This window comes from Bos grunniens, chromosome 16 (assembly GCF_055505025.1).
Source record: "Bos grunniens cultivar Pamir isolate PY7600 chromosome 16, Bosgru_T2T1.0, whole genome shotgun sequence".
Classification (NCBI taxonomy): domain Eukaryota; kingdom Metazoa; phylum Chordata; class Mammalia; order Artiodactyla; family Bovidae; genus Bos; species Bos grunniens.
Genome location: NC_141180.1, coordinates 11,987,164 through 12,003,836, shown reverse-complemented (window position 1 = coordinate 12,003,836; position 16,673 = coordinate 11,987,164). Strand labels below are relative to the sequence as shown.

At 47.0% G+C, this 16,673-nt stretch overlaps 1 protein-coding gene and 1 long non-coding RNA gene across 2 annotated transcripts in view; one reads left to right on the top strand and one right to left on the bottom strand.

The window, feature by feature from the left end:
• Positions 1-620: 620 nt before the first annotated feature.
• On the bottom strand, positions 621-10,298 carry LOC147356179 (uncharacterized). The gene is made up of 2 exons (XR_015142678.1): positions 10,132-10,298; positions 621-1,422 (listed from the first exon to the last, which is right to left on the bottom strand). It is a non-coding gene; the product is annotated as an uncharacterized LOC147356179 (long non-coding RNA).
• A 72-nt stretch (positions 10,299-10,370) lies between these two features.
• Positions 10,371-16,673, top strand: part of PTPN14 (protein tyrosine phosphatase non-receptor type 14) — a 196,434-nt gene continuing 190,131 nt past the window's right edge. Inside the window, exon 1 of the mRNA XM_086342379.1 lies at positions 10,371-10,952. The gene's annotated coding sequence lies outside the window, so the exon portion shown is untranslated. The remainder of the gene's footprint in view (positions 10,953-16,673) is intronic.

The window sequence follows — 16,673 nt, the reverse complement described above, 5'->3', positions numbered from 1 at the left end:
CTTAGAGAAGGTTTTGATTTAGTGCTATTGGATTCACTGACATAGCCCTGCCCATACTTGGGGGTAACCCTATCTCACCCCTGCAGGCTGGGGAGTCCATGTTCTGTAGAAAGGCATCCCAAACACGACCTGATTCTTCCCTCCCCCAGCAAAGGTTGTTCCTTGTTGCTAATCACAGCAGAAGATTCTTTTCATGGCCCATACCTTCAGAGGGGCGTTCTGGCAATAGCAGCCAATGTTAGAAACAAATGCACCCTTTCTTGTTCTATTTTCCAGTCCTCTGAATCTGTAATCCATCTGGAAGTCTATCTAGCTTTTTTTTTTTTTTTGACTTCCATAAATGCAATAGTACAGTTTGCATTATTATTTATTGACAACTTCATTTAGGTGTTTAAATTACATTTAAAAATAAACTCAGAACCAAAGAGGTGAGGGGAAAAAAACAAACTAATGAATTGCCTTTTATTGGGGCTTTATTTAAATGTCACATTCAGGACACGAGATGAAGAAGAGTCAGTGCCCATAAAGTTGGAATCCAGCTTCCTCAGGCTGGATATATTTTCAGGGAGGTTTTAGGGCAGCTGCAAATATTAACAAACACAGTGTCAGCAAAAGGGCTGTATCTCGCCTGACCCCTTTATTCTGAATGGCATCATTATAAGAAGGTACAGACTGACGCTCTGGCTCTAAACATTTTTCCTCTGAGGTTGGTGGGAAAGGACTGGAAAATGTACACAGTGAAGAGGGGGACTCTATTGACATTTTACTCAGAAATGTCCTAGCTGACTTTTTTTTTTTATAACAGTGCGTTTAGCTATTACTTTATCTCCTATGAAGAATGATTTTAAGATTCCACTCAGGATTTCTCTAGCCCAGTTATTCTTAGCAACCTGGCACCTATTGCCACTACCATGTCACAAAATGACAACAGGCAGATATTTTGGAGATGGTTAGACAGGGATAATTACAGCTCTCATTGACCTGCCCTCACGCAGCTCCTCGAGGTGTTGATGGCTCCTTGGCTGGCCCTGGTAAATTCTATAGCTGTGTACCTTCCTCAGAGCTGGCCCAGGTAGGCATATAAACAGGACGAAGAACAGTTTAGCTCAGTTCATGGATTCCTGAGAGATTCACAAGCAACTATTCTTAGAAATTAGGGTATTTCTGACCTTTCGAGATCGAGGTCATGAACAGAAATGACTCTGCACTACCAGAAATGGTGACTTCATGCCAGTCGAAGGCGATCTGTGTTTTAGGAAGGACCCTGGACCCAAACTGCCACTTCTTGGACTTCATGTAGCTAAAAAGTGAGGACTTTAACTTATAGGAATCTTGGGAGCCGATGACATAAATACTGTTGTTCAGTCGCTCAGTCATGTCCAACTCTTTGTGATCCCATGGATTTCAGCACACCAGGTTTCTCTGATGAAATAATTAGTAGTGAAAGTTAGACTTCTTTGAAAGGAGTCGCTCCCAGACCATATGGCTGCAGCTTCCCTTCCCCCTTTTACTAGCTGCACTCAGAAAGACATGGGAAAAGAAGGATTTAAAATAATTGGAGATACATACTCTGGGTATGCGCCTTCTTATTTGTAGAATTTAACATCAGCCAGTACAACTGTCCTCTTCATGGGGAATTTTGACTCTACCCTGTTGATGGTTTCATTTCCCTTTTTTACCATACGAGCTCGGCCACCACCTAACCCTATTCCTGACCTATCCTGGTACTCGATAAACTTTGCGGCAACATGATGGTTTAGAAAGAACATGAACAACTGGAATTAGAGAGGGGTCCATATTTGAATCTCGGTTCTGCCATGTACATAGGTACTTAGGTACTCATCTAAATGCAGCTATTTAATGTCTTCAGATCTCAGTTTATTTCTCTGTTAAACAAGGAAAACACTAACCTCGATGTGTCAGCCTGCTAGGGCCGCCATAGTGAAACACTACAGGCTGTGTGGACTGAACAACAGAAACCAATATTCTCGCGGTTTGGGAGGCTGGAAGTCCAAATTAAGGTGCTGCCAGGTTGGTTGGTTTCTGGAGGGGCCTCTGTCCTTGGCAGGCAGATGGCCTCCTTCTTTGTTCTCACGTGGCCTTTCCTCTGTGCACACGTAGAGAGAAATCTGGAATCTCTTCCTCTACTTAGAAAGACATGGGTCCTATTGGATTGGAGCCCCACCTTCATGACTTCATGCAACCCTAATTAGCTCTATAAAGTCCTTATCCCCAAATACAGCCCTGTTGGGGCTTAGGACTTCAACATATGAATTTCGGAGGGACAGAGTTCAGTCTACAACACTCAAACACCGTCTCAAGCACTACTTCAGATGGCGTACATACAGGACCTAGCCTTGCTCCTAGTGCATAGCAAGTGCTCAGGGAATATTGGTTCCCTTCCTTCCTCCTTCTGTCACTCCCCTCCCTAGGAGGTCACTTTCTTCTCTACCATGAGGAGCCTCCTGGGCACTCTCTCCTGTCTGAGAATTCTCCTTCCCACCCAGAGAGCTGCACCCAGCCTGCTCCTTGTCTAAGACCCTACACTGACACCTGAAGACATATTCTTTCTCCTGGGAATTTGGATTGAGATTCAGATGGATTTTCCTGCTGAAGGCAAGAAATCCAGTCTATAAGAAATCTACAGAATGAGGTTGGTATTAATACGTATGTAACACATTGAGAGTTCAACGTGAACCAGGTGCTGTTTGAAGAGCTTCCTATACAGTGACTCATTTACCACAACCTTACTACTGCTCATTACTGCAACCCTATGAGAGAGACATGCTCATAATTCCTTGTTTTACAGGTGAGGAAGTTCAGGTGGGAGAGCTTTAGTACTTCGCCCAGGGTCACATAGCTATCAAGTCGCTTCCCTGGGGACTCAGTGGCAAAGAATCTGCCTGCCAATGCAGAGGAGACACGAGTTCCATCCCTGGGTCGGGAAGATCCCCTGGAGGAGGGCACAGCAACCCACTCCAGTATTCTTGCCTGGAGAATCCCATGGACAGAGGAGCCTGGTGGGCCACAGTCCATACAGTCACAGAGCTGGATACCACTGAAGCGACTTAGCACGTACGCACCAGATCTGTTATGCTCTAATAGACTAATTGAGTTTATCAATCACATGTAAATGACTACAGACAGCCTTTCTTTCTCCCTTTCATTCCTCTCTCCCTCCCTCCTCCTTCCCTTCTTTTCTCCTCTCATTTCTTTCTTTCCTTCTTTTTAATGACTCTATTTCATTACAAAGTTTAAAATGGTTGAAATCAAAATGAAGAAGCTCTCCAGAAAAGATTTTGGAAATAGTGAAAACTTTTTTTCCCCCCTCCTGGGTAATAGATGGTTTTCAGCAGTAAGAGGAGGGTAAACTCTTCCTTGGCAGTGTGCCCCATGGAGCCTATGGTGATGACTTGTGTGTGTGTGTGCGCGTGCGCGCACATGTCAGTGTGGGAGGAAAACTATGTGTTCTCATCAAGCCTGGAAAGGCTGAAAGACAAGGTGGGGGCCGAGAGCAGGGGGGAAAGTCAGCAAGCTGAGACCAGTGAATATGACCAGGAAGTTTGCACCTTTAAGACATGATTCAAGTGTGTTTGTAATCTAAGGTGAAATTAGTAGAGAATAATGAATACATTGAAATAGGCAAGATACTTAATGGTGCCTAGGTTTTATTTCTCTTAAAACTTGCTGAAAATAGTGCAAATGTGTGTGAATTAATTACCTTTCTCAAGTGTACTTCGTTAATATATATAGCTATTGGATCAAATTTTAAAGAGTAAACAATTGGCCGTGTCTTGTACATTTTCTTTGGAAAAACTAGTGATTGGCCTAGAGTGAGGCTGCCTGGTATATATGACCCTTGCTGATACCGTTGCCCACGTGGTCAACTGCAGTTGCCAGGGGAGCTGGCACAGTGTCCCAGAGGACAGATTTATCTTTCTCCTCCCGGCTTGAAAGAACACAACCCCAAAATCTTTGGAATTCTTTCCAGAAGGAAATAACAAGGCAATAATTCATTTGTGACCTTGGTTGATGGGCATGGATCTGGGGGCCCTCTCTTCTTTGACTTAAGTCAGAGGATGATCCCCTTGGAAGGCAGGGAGCATTTTCCTGAGAGTGGATAAAAGAAGAGAAAAGAAGTGGGGCAAAAATATGGTGCCCAGAAGGTTTGGTGGCCAGAGATCGGGGTATATTAAGAATGAGAGAGCTGAGACACGAGGAAAGATGATGAAACGGAGACAGTATGTAACATAAAGGGTGCAGGAATGGTGGGCCTCAAAAAGAGACACCTCAAACAGGTGTCTTGCACTTTCGTCCTATTCATGCGTCCACAAAGGTCTCCTGTTATGTTCAGTTCAATTCGGTTGCTGTCTTGTCCAACTCTTTATGATCCCATTGTCTGCAGCATGCCAGGCTTCCCTGTCCATCACCAACTCCCATTACTCAAACTCATGTCCATCTAGTCGATGATGCCATACAACCATCTCATCCTCTGTAGTCCCCTTCTTCTCCCACCTTCAATCATTCCCAGCATCAGGGTCCTTTCAAATGAGTCAGTTCTTCGAATTAGGTAGCCAAGGTATTGGAGTTTCAGCTTCAGCATCAGTCCTTCCAATGAATATTCAGGACTGATTCCCTTTAGGATGGACTGGTTGGATCTCCTTGCAGTCCAAGGGACTCTCACTAGTCTTCTCCAACACCATAGTTCAAAAGCATCAATTCTTCGGTGCTCAGCTTTCTTTATAGTCCAACTCTTGCATCCATACATGACTACTGGAAAAACCAAAGCTTTGATTAGATGGACCTTTGTTGGCAAAGTAATGTCTCTGCTTTGTAATATGCTATCTAAGTTGGTCATAACTTTTCTTCCAAGGAGCAAGCATCTTTTAATTTCATGGCTGCAATCATCATCTGCAATGATTTTGGAGCCCAAAAATATAGTTTGTCATTGTTTTGTTTCCCTATCTATTTGCCATGAAGTGATGGGACCAGATGCCATGATCGTAGTTTTCTGAATATTGAGTTTTAAGCCAAATTTTTCACTTTCATCTTTCACTTTCATCAAGAGACTCTAGTTTTTCTTCGATTTCTTCCATAAGAGTGGTGTCATCTGCATATCTGAGGTTATTGATGTTTCTCCCTGAAATCTTGATTCTAGCTTGTGCTTCATCCAGTCTGGCATTTCTCATGATGTACTCTGCATATAAATTAAATAAGCAGGGTGACAATATACAGCTTTGATGTGCTCCTTTCGCGATTTGGAACCAGTCTGTTGTTCCACGTCCAGTTCTAACTGTTGCTTCTTGACCTGCACACAGATTTCTCAGGAGGCAGATCAGATGGTCTGGTATTCCCATCTCTTGAAGAATTTTCCAGTTTGTTGTGATCCACACAGTCAAAGGCTTTCAGTTCAGTTCAGCTCAGTCACTCAGTCGTGTCTGACTCTTTGAGACCCCATGAACCGCAGCACTCCAGGCCTCCCTGTCCATCACCAACTCCCGGAGTTTATCCAAACTCATGTCCATTGAGTCGGTGATGCCATCCAACCATCTCATCCTCTGTTGTCCCCTTCTCCTCCTGCCTTCAATCTTTCCCAGCATCAGGGTCTTTTCAAATGAGTCAGCTCTTTGCATCAGGTGGCCAAAGTACTGGATTTTCAGTTTCAATATTAGTCCTTCCAGTGAACACCCAGGACTGATATCCTTTAGGATGGACTTGTTGGATCTCCTTGCAGTCCAAGGGACTCTAAAGAGTCTTCTCCAACACCACAGTTCAAAAGCATCAATCCTTCTGCATTCAGCTTTCTTTATAGTCCAACTCTCACATCCATTCATGACCACTGGAAAAACCATAGCCTTGACTAGACAGACCTTTGTTGACAATGTCTCTGCTTTTTAATATGCTGTCAAGGTTGGTCATAACTTTCCTTCCAAGGAGTAAGTGTCTTTTAATATCATGGCTGCAATCACCATCTGCAGTGATTTTAGCATAGTCAATAAAACAAAAGTAGATATTTTTCTGGAACTCTCTTGCTTTTTCCATGATCCAGAGGATGTTGGCAATTTGATCTCTGGTTCCTCTGCCTTTTCTAAAACCAGCTTGAACATCTGGAAGTTCATGGTTCACATATTGTTGAAGCCTGGCTTGGAGAACTTTGAGCATTACTTTGCTAGCATGTGAGATGAGTGCAGTTATGAGATAGTTTGAGCATTCTTTGGCATTGCCTTTCTTTGGGATTGGAATGAAAACTGACCTTTTCCAGTCCTGTGGCCACTGCTGAGTTTTCCAAATTTGCTGGCATATTGAGTGCAGCACTTTCATACCACCATCTTTTAGGATTTAAAATAGCTCAACTGGAATTCCATCACCTCCACTAGCTTTGTTCATAGTGATGCTTCTAAGGCCCACTTGACTTCGTATTCCAGGATGTCTGGCTCTAGGTGAGTGGTCACACCATCGTGATGATCTGGGTCGTGAAGATCTTCTTTGTACAGCCCTCCTGTGTATTCTCGCCACCTCTTCTGTTATGTCAGCATTATTTATTTGAGTACGGTGTGACTTCTCCCTTTAGTCACCGTGGGGAGGTCTGAGCTTTAGAAAGTCACTTTTGGGGACTCCCTGGTGGTCCAGTGGTCAGGGTGCAGCACTGTCACTGTCAAGGGTGCAGAGTCGATCCCTGCTTGGGGAACTAAGACTAAGATACCACAAGCCGAGTTGCATGCCCCCCATCTTCCCCGCCAAAAAAGGGCACCTTTCTTCCGCATAAAGTCCACAGAGGTGCAACCAGGAGGGAAGGGCTCAGTCTTCTGTGTCAGAAATGATTCTTCCAAAGCAGATTCCATGATGTTATTAATATCTCTAAAATGAGAGCTCGTAATATCACAGCCGCCACAGTGCCCTATCCAGAGGATGCCATTCACACTGCAGACTATTTGAGCTCACGGAATGCTGTGTCCTGTGCACGTGGCTTCACATGGCAGATCTGCATAGTCACATAGCTTTTTAAAAAGTCACTAGATAACGCAAAGTCCGTATTCCAGTCTATTTCCTAATTTGTTTTTGTTGGTAAGAAGCTCTGAATGTGTACTACCATTAAAAAACTCTTAAAGTTGGTTGTGCTAAAATATTTTTTCCTCCTCTGCTATGTAATATTTTTTGTAGGTGTTAATAATCCAGGCTTATTTATGATTACTTTTGTTGTAACTCAACAGTTCTGAATTGGAGGTGGTCAGGCATAAAAGAATTACTTGGGAAATGTTATCAAAATATACTTACCCAATATATCAACAGAAAAATAGATAAGCAAATTGTGACCCAGACCCACATATACATACACACATTATATTATAATTCTATTTATATGAAGTTTGAGAACCTGCAGAACTAGTCTATGGTAGTAGAAGTTAATCTTGAGAGGTGATACTGACTGATAAGTCACTTAAGGGAAGTTTTGTGGTGATGGACATTATCTATATCCTGATTTGGGTGGTTTTCACATGGATAGAACTGCGTGAAAAAGTCAACTTGTACGTACATTTTTATGGAGTATGGATTATATCAATAAAATACTGCCTAAAATATTATATATACACACACACACACACACACACACACCAACTGAAGTCTCTCTATCCTAGACCATGGGGATAAGATGAATGGGACATGGGGAGCAGAGATTACAGAGGATGTGTATTTTGAAAAAAGCTTCTCTTTGCTCTTTTCCTCTATTATGGTAAACTGCCAAATATCTTCTTAGGAACTGAAATTAGACTTAGGATAAAAGCAAACATTCTCTCTCTCTCTACTTATATATGACTTTATATTTTGTAGAAGGCCCCTAGTGGTTGTCAGACTTCTTCTAAGAGAGCCTGCTCACTTTCCAGGTTTCTTTGATTGGGGAACTTATTTTGTTTTGCTTTTCAATGGTTTTAAAGGTACAAAATTAATAAATTAATGAGAAACACCTTGGAGGCGGGAGGAATCACGGTGGCCCATGAGATTTGGCCTTTATTTGTAGTTTAAATTGGGCTTAGAACCAATTGAAAGATTTGGGAGCATATTTAATATTGACAAGTTCCTAAAATTACAAAGTTTGAAATAAATATGTAGTGATGTGTTTGGAGCTTATCCCATCAACCAAGCTCCTAGTCACTCTGATGCATATTGAGGAAACTCAAGTATAATGAAGACTTAGGCAACGGGTTGCTTTTTTCTCTTAGAAAAGAAACTTGTGACTACTTTTATATATTTATCTAGAGAATGAAAGTTTTTTAAACCACTTTGTGGGCTTTTAAATTACTAAGGCATTTTTTTTTAGAAGTAAAATTATTTAACATAAAAATGAGTTCATAGGAGTAGTACTAAATATTTTTTGGTGGTTTTCTGTTTTGCCATTGAACACCCAGCAACATTCTTAACATTTATTTTGATTCTGAAGGCAGTGTGAAAACAGTCCTTTCCCCTAAGACATCCTGGCTTTATCACTTAGCTTCCTCCATAGGCATGCCATCTGCCGAGAGGAGTGTATATTCATCCTTCTTCAGACTGGGAAAGACTTCAGAGATGAACTCCTTCAACTAAGCTCTGAAGTTCATGTCACACTCCACTTCACAATCAAACTCAGGCCTACAGGTGAAGTGGCTTGCTCAGGGTCACCCAGGTACAACTGCTGGCTACATACAAGTCCTTTCTCTTCTACACAACAGTCTCAGCATGTTGTGCTCCAGAGTTTGGTAACAAAGTGACTTTTGAGCAAAAATACACAGATGCCACGTCTTTTCCTTGAAACCCCAAGAGAGTCTGTAGGCATTTCCTTATCTCTGATCTTAATCCTGTCCTGGTTAAATTTTACAGAGTTTATAAGTTTGCATTTTGGGGCCAGACACACTAGGGTCCATTATCATAGTATGCTTGCTGTGTGATCCTTGGTGAGACAGATAATGTCTTCACGCCTCACTTTCCTCATCTTACAAATGGGGATAATAGTACCTGAGCACATGAAGTGGTTTCCACACTTTTTGGTGGACAATAAGGCACTCCCTAATTTTTTTTTTGGAAATCTAGCAAGTCCATATTGAAAGTATCCAGCTATTTCTTGGAAGTTGGAGAAATTAATCTTAACTCTCTTCAGCCTTTTTCCTTCCATCCCTTTAAGGTCTTCTCTGCTTCTTTGTACTTTTGGATATGGGCAAATGCTCAGAAAAGTCACGTGACCACAGATTTGTACCTGATGGGTACAGGAGACTCTTCCCCAAGAGCCCAGGAATTTTTCTGAGTTGTGGGACACGGAAGGAATTTGGAACGACATCCTCAGTGGCAATTCTCCGAGGACCCTATTCAACCTAAGAAAGTGTTGCTCGAGTAAGACCACAGGCTCCCAAAGCATCATTTTTGCAATGCCAAGGACCACAGAAAAACAGGCAAATCCTTTAATTTTTACAGCTACAGAGGCCAAGGCTTTCCGGGACGGGGACACTCCTCGACCGGTGACGGCAGGGCAGGTCCGAAAACCCGGGCTCCTAGGCCTGGCTCCGAGAGCCTGGTTCGTCTTACCAGCTGCGTCTCATTAACTCCACCTCCGAAAATGCTAAGGAAGTTTCCTCCCAATGCCTACCCCGGCTGGGTGGGGCGATTCTGTGGCATGGAAAGAACCGGGAAAACGGTTCTAACTCCTTGGGTACACTAACTCCTTGGGTATACTAACTCCTTGCGTACACTAACTGTGCGATTCCCGGAGGAGCGCGTGAGGGGTGGTTTAGACGCGGGTTTGGTACCCAGAGGTTCCAGGAGTCCTGGACAGATAACTTAAAAGATTGCCTACTCTGGGAAGCCACCCTCCTTTCTCCGGGTCTGTTTTCCCTGTGCAGTGACTGCGTGGGGACATCCTGCTTGGAGCGGTCCGCCGAATAAGGTGGCGCGCTCTAGGTCGGGGTGGGCCAGTCCCCGTCGCGGCCCCGCCTCTGCAGGTTGCGGAGTTCTCGAGGCGATTTTTCCTGCCCCACCCCCGTCCCCCGCCTTGGCCCCGCCCGGGAGAGGCGCTAGGTGGGGTTGCTGTGGTCCCTTCGCCTTCCCCACTCCCCTCACCTCTTACTCCAGGGGAGTTTCACCCCGTCCTCCCTGCTCAGCCCTCACCTTTGAAAACCTTCTCCCAAAGCCACCACATTTATAAAAGTGCGCGACTTCTCCCTGGCCTGCAGAAGGAGCTCCGGCAGCTCGGCATTCCTCAGATTCCAGCGCTGTGACGTCCCCAAGGACGCGCGCCCCGGGCTCGGGAGCCGGGGCTCCCCTTCCCGCGCCGCCCCCCCGAGCCCCCGCGCGCGCGCCCGCCCGCCCCGCCGCATTCCTCCCCGCCCCCGGCGCGCGCCCCGCGCTCCCCCCGCGCCGCCGAGCCGGGCCCGGGGGTGGGGGAGCCGCGGCCGCCGGCGCCTGCTCCGTCCCCTCCCACTCGCCAGGCCCCTTCCTCCCTCCTTTCGCGGCCGCTCGCATTTCCTGCCGCTCTGGCTCTCCCGGCCCCTGAAAGTTCGTCCCAACTTTTCTCTCCCCGGGGAGGGCGCGGCGGGCGCAGTCCGGGGGCAGGCTGCCGCGCTCGTCCTCGCTCCGCCGCCTGCCCTCCGGACGCCGGTCCTCGGCGAGCAGCCGCCACTCCGTGGCCCCTGGCGGCGCGTCCCCTACCACCTCGGCCAGCCTCCCCGTCCCGGCCCCGTCTCTGGCGGGACAGCCCCGCGCCGGGGTGGTTCTCCTTTTCCCCCTTCTCCGGGCGCCCCCGCGCCAACTCTCGCGCCGGGATCGCGGCGGAAACCTCCCTCCCCTTTCGCCTCCTCCGGCTCCTTCCCTCCGCCCCTCCTCCGCCAGCCACTGGAATCAATTCCTTGGGGGGACTTGGGGCTCCGCCGCCCGCGGAGGGCAGCCTTTCGGCGCGGGACTCCGGGGTTCCGACGGGGCCATGTAAGCAGGTAAGCGGCGTCTGGGGCGGGGAGTCGGGCCCCAGGTTGGGGGCCGCCCTGGGCGCTCCGGGCGCCTTGCCGATGACTTGGGCAAACGCTGGCCACGCCGACTTGGGATCGGCGGCCCGGGACGCCTGGCAGGGCAGCGGGAGCGCGAGGGGCCGGGCAGCTGGACTTGTTAAGTGGCGGTGGGAGCCGCCAGCTAATGCGCACGGCTTGGAGTTAGGATGGAAGGTGTGCGCTGTCTGCAGAGTGGACGGTGAAACTCACACTCTCGCCCCCTCCTCCCCACTGCCGTTTTCTTTTGGGGAACCACAGAGGGCCTAGTGAGGGCAGCTGAGATACCCAGACGGCAGGGGCCGGAGGATGAAAGCCAAAGACGTCGCTGCCTCTCAAGCTGGAGAGAGTCCCCCGCTGCGACCCTCCTCTGTTCCACACCTCCCCGCCCCCCGTCCCCCCCACTACCCAGGAGACAGGATCTTGAGAGGGAGAAATTTCCATGCCCTTCCACTAGGCCACAGCCTTGCCACCAAACTCCTGGGGTTCTTGGCCCCTACTTGGGTGGTCGGCCGACTCACAGGGAGACCCTGTGGCCCCCTAATTTCAGAGCAGGTCTCCACCTCGAACGCCCCAAGTTCTGAGTATTAACAAGTTCCAAGGGTGGTATTCAGACACCGTCTCCCCTTTCTCCTGGCATGACCCCTACTTCTGGGGTTTCAACGCTCGGAAGGGGTTTTTCACCTTTTTGAGGAGCAGTGAGGGAGCGCTGCCTCGACCCCCCTTTCCTTCCCACTTCCTCCAGGTCCCGTCACCCCTATCCCACCCCTCCCTACAGCTTAAGGCCTATTGTGGGCTTTCGCCTTCAGTCCGTCCAGGGGCTTGCTGTTGCTGGGTCTTTGTGAAGCTGAGGAATTTCCAGACCGGCTGTTGATGGGTTACAGGGTTTCCACCAACGTGTGACTTTCTTCAAATAGGTTAGTTCGTTGGCCCATTCATTCAACAAACCTAGTATGGCAGTTTCTCCCCTGGGCTAGGAACTGGGGATACAAAGATGCTAAAACAGGATGTAACTGCAGCCTGCAGAGGAAACACACTGGCTGATCTGGAAGTAGAGTGTCCTGAGAGGGCCTGGGAAGGCTAGGTCCAGAGGTGAGGGGGCCAGGTGTGCGCTGAGACTGGAGAGTTAAGGTGTTGCTCACCTAGAGGACCAATTAGGAAAGTACTTTCCAGGGGGGAGGAAAGAACTTGTGCAAAGTAAGAGTCATCCAAAATATGGGTGCAAGGAGATCATACCTAGTAGAGAGCTGGGCACTGAAGGGGGATTTATGGCTTGGTTGGTTCAGTGTAGCCAGGACAGCTTTTTTTTTTTTTTTTTAATATCAGATATTAAACTGGAAGCACTAAGGAATCAAGTAGCTTCCAGCGGCGCACACATCCCTCTCTTTGGATGCCTGATGCTGGTTCTGCAACAAGCAATGGGTGGGGGACCATCTCCATTTTCATTGACACTAATTGGCTCATGCTCGTGCCTGGTTTCATCAGAATGGTACTGATTCCCTTTTAAAGGGCCACCTGACAGCAATAGGTGATAATACCGCAGCTTACAGAACCTTGTATTGAAGTCGCATTATCTTTTGGTGATGGCGTTAAAAGCATGTGCTTTGGGAATGATAGCCTTAACGAGTGGAAGCTGGAGAGCACAGATGCCCTTTTGCCTAATCTGGGCGTCTGTGCTGTGCAGAGTGAGTTCGTGTGTGTGTCATTGTGTTTGTTGTAGTATTCTCCACTTTCCCACGTCATCGCGGCATCAGCACAGTTGGAGGAATGACTTTTCCTTCCTCTGAAACTTTACGAAAAGCTGAACGCCTTCTAGCAGATTGTCGTCGCCTCCTGGTCCAGGATTCAGCAGATCCTGCCTAGAAAGCTTTTTATAGCGCAGGAGCCTCCTGTGCGTGGTTTGCCGCTCAAGGGGCCTCTTCACTGGGCTGAAGTGGCGGTGTAGTATTATGCATAGTGGCTGCGTCCTGGCCGAGGTGGCGAAGTCCAGCTCTTGGTGACCTCAGACCAGTACATGTGAGTGAAAAGAGCACACTGCTTTCCTACAGTGCTGGGTAGGAAGTTGCCTCAACCTCCCCCAACCGCCCCCCCCCCCACCAAAAAAAAGAAAAAAACAAAAACACACCTTTCTTTATCTCAAGAACAGCCCCTGGACAATGGCTTTCCTGAAGGTATAGGACCTTCATGAGAAAAATGGCTGAAGAGAAACTCTTGCTATTCCCAGGTACCGGTCCAGCCTCCATTATTGGCTTAAACATATAGTTGTTATTATTAACACTTTAGATATTCAGGTGTGTGTGGACCACGTGGAACAGATAGCTGTAATGGCAAGAGCATTTATTTTCATGTGGAGGAATCTTAAAAAAAATCAGAGAAAAATTAGGATGTTTGGGAGAATTCTTTTCCTGAGTAGATGAGCCAGAAGTTGACAACTATGAGAACTTCCCCCCGCCCCAGTGCCTTCCCTCCTTATTACGGGTTTCTGTTTGGGCTTCAGGGATGTGAACATATACCCTTGGATTGCACCTTGTCCCCACCTGGGTTCCGTATTCTTATCCTTTGTCACCTGCAATCCTGCATTCAGACTTCTTCAGTCACGAAATGCTGTGCATTTTTTGAACTCATTCTAAGCCTCAGTGAGTGTGTCTTGTTAGAGATAAGGCAGGGGAAAGAGATAAGATGAAATCTTTAGCCAATTCAATTATTGCTGCTTGTGCTGCTTGAAAAAGAATGAGGGAAAACAAGCACGTTTTGGTGGAGAAGAGGTTAAAATTGATGTCTAAAATAAGACTCTGTGGTCTCCCCTTACTGATTTAATTTACCCTCCCCCCACTCCCCCGTCTGAGCCCCGGGGAGGGCTTATTGAATGGTTCAAGGGGTGTGTGTAGCAAATTCAGCAGCTTTTCTGGCCTGTTGGTGTGCTGGAGCCGGAGATCCAGGGTTGGGAGTTCGAGATAAGCTCAGTTTGTGTCCCAGCTCTGCCGTCTTTTAGCTGTGATGTTGACTGAACTTTGCAGCCCTTCCGAGTTTCCATTCCTTCATCTCTAAGGTGGGGGCAGTGGTTGTTAATGTGCCAGGATACTTGTGGGGAGTTCTGCGTAATGCCCTGTGCCCCTCTGCTAGCAGGGCCTCCCTCACACTGAGTAGGTGTTGGGTCAAGGATGGCTATTTATATGTTCCAGGAGTTATATGTGGCCATGAATGTGCTCTTTGTGTGCCACTTTTTCCGCAGCAGCCTGAATGCACATGTGTGCCAACATACACATAAGGCTTTGTCTTTGACCTTTTTTTTTTTTTTGGTCTGTTGGCTCAAAGCAAACGTGTTGGCTGGCAGCTGCTAGCCCCTCATGTAGAAGGAGGGTGTGAGCTGGACCAGGCAGTAGGTTAGTTTAGGGAGGGAAAGCCATGTAGACAAGGGCAGAAAAAGGGATCCTTTCCCCCATATACTGCTTCCTATAATGAGAGTCTAGTGCTAATACAAGGATCCTTGCATTTCTAATGTTGAAATCCAGTGAATTAAATGATGTTAGAATAAATCCGCCTGCCTTTAGCAAGAATGCAAAAGGTAGCCGATCGGCACAAATGAGTCTCTGCAGCCTTGCTCTCCTTCTTTGAAGCTCAGGTCTAAGGAGTCAATTGCAACACGCCTCTCAGGTCCTGCCAGCTTCAGGTCGCTTGAACTTTAATGTTGCCTTTCATCCGAGAAGCCTGAAGTATTTGGCAAACATTAACTCACTGATCTTCATGTCAGCCTCCCAGCAGGAGGGGATGTTAGAAGAAAGGAACAACTCCTAAAACGTCAGGAGGACAGGTGTGTAGTAACTGTTCCAGAAGCCGAACGGATTGTTAGAGCCAAAAATTGATTGAGGATCCTACATGATACAGGATTGCAAACAGGTCCCAGGTGAAAGAAGACCCTTTTGAAGAGTAGAGGGAGAAAGTTTAGGAAAATGCAGATCAGGCGGTGGTTTTTGCAGTGGATAGGGAGAGGAAATCGCATTGCTACGACCAGCCATTGCCTTTGCTGTGTATTGCATGCATGCTGATTATGAAAATAAATAATCTCTGAATTATTTATAATTTTGAATGAGAGGATATGATGCAGTTCTTGTGGATGAGGATTTAGAGTAGCTGAGGTGAAAGGTAAGTGACTAAGTACCTTTTTGTGGGATAGGAGTGGTTACGTGTCCCAGTTGGAGTATAAATGGCATATGAACATTGTTTTCATTTCCTTTCCCTTTTTCCTGTTGGTTCCATATGCCTTGGCTTGGTTTTGTTTCACTCTCCACTCAAGCTTTTGTTGGACTTGTTTTATGGTCCTTGCTACTGGAAAAAAAAAAAAAAAAAAACACATCGTGGCCAGGTTTGGATCAAGCTTGTATGTAAAATCTGATACGAGGCTGATTTGGCTTAGTTCCTGAGGGGACTGCATTAGGCCCAGCTCAAGGATTTCATCCTGAGCCTGGTCAGTTAGCTTGACCCAGAAGTCTGTTGCCTTTCCAGAGGTCCTGTAAACCCTAGGTGGCCATCCCATCCGTGCTTGATGCTGGTCAACGGGAGGTGTCTGGTGAGAAAAGGAGGAAAAGCGTGGCATGACATCCTCTGTGAAGCTGAGCATCCTCTTCACATTTGTGATGTTTGAGATTTTAGTACTGACCGATATTCCTAAATCGGGGGGAGCTTTACTGTGAGGGCTGCTGACTTGATCTCCTTTGGCTTCATTGTTGAAAACTAGCAAAAGTTTCTGATGCTTGTCTTTGTGCAAAGTGTATCTTTTCCCAACACTTCATTTCCTCAGGTCTTTGGGAATCTGTCTCCCAGGAGTTCTTTCTTTCACACTCCATTCCCTTCAGGTAATTGGGACATTAGCTAAGGCGGTAGTGAGCCTCAAAATCACCTGGAGGGCGCATTAAACACTGTTTGCTGGTATTATCCCCCATGCCCACCCCAGCTTCTGATTCTGTAGGTCTGGGGTGGGCACTGAGAACTCGCATTCGTAAGACGCTCCCAGGTGATGCTAATACTCCTGGGCCTTGGCCCAGCATTTCGAGAATGGCTGAGCCATTTTGGTCCATCCCCCCGTCAGCCTTGCGTTTTTCACTGCAGTGGTTTGAACGATTCTGGTTCTGGTGGTTTTGGAGCTCTGGAGAGGCTGGGAGTCATTTAATGGTAACTTATTCCTGGCTAGGCCCATGGAGAGCATAAATTAGATGCTTCTATTTTAATGGATTTGCATGCTACCCTCTCCCATCTGACCCCACCGCTCGGTTCTACACAGTTTGGTTTATCTGGTACTTCTCTCCGTCTACTTATCCGCTATACGTGCCCAATTCTACCTGTCTCAAATTGAACTCATTAGTTTCTTGCCACAAAAGCTGCTGCCTCTGTATTTCCTGTCTTACTGACATGAATTGAGTTAGCTGCTGAAGCCAGGCACTTGGAGTTCTCTTCAACATGTCACTCTTTGTAAGCACCCAGCGCCCCCGCCCCCGCCCCTCAAACCCCCATAACAAACCCAATTAGTCCTTAGATCCTTTGAGTTTGTGTCTCTAAAGTATCCTTGATTTGTTCCTTTCCCTCCAACACCACTGCCTCTTGGGATTGTTCAAGAGCTTCAAAGGCTGTCTTTCACATTCTCTTCGTCTGTTCTCTTAAAGAGCTTTTTAAAACGCA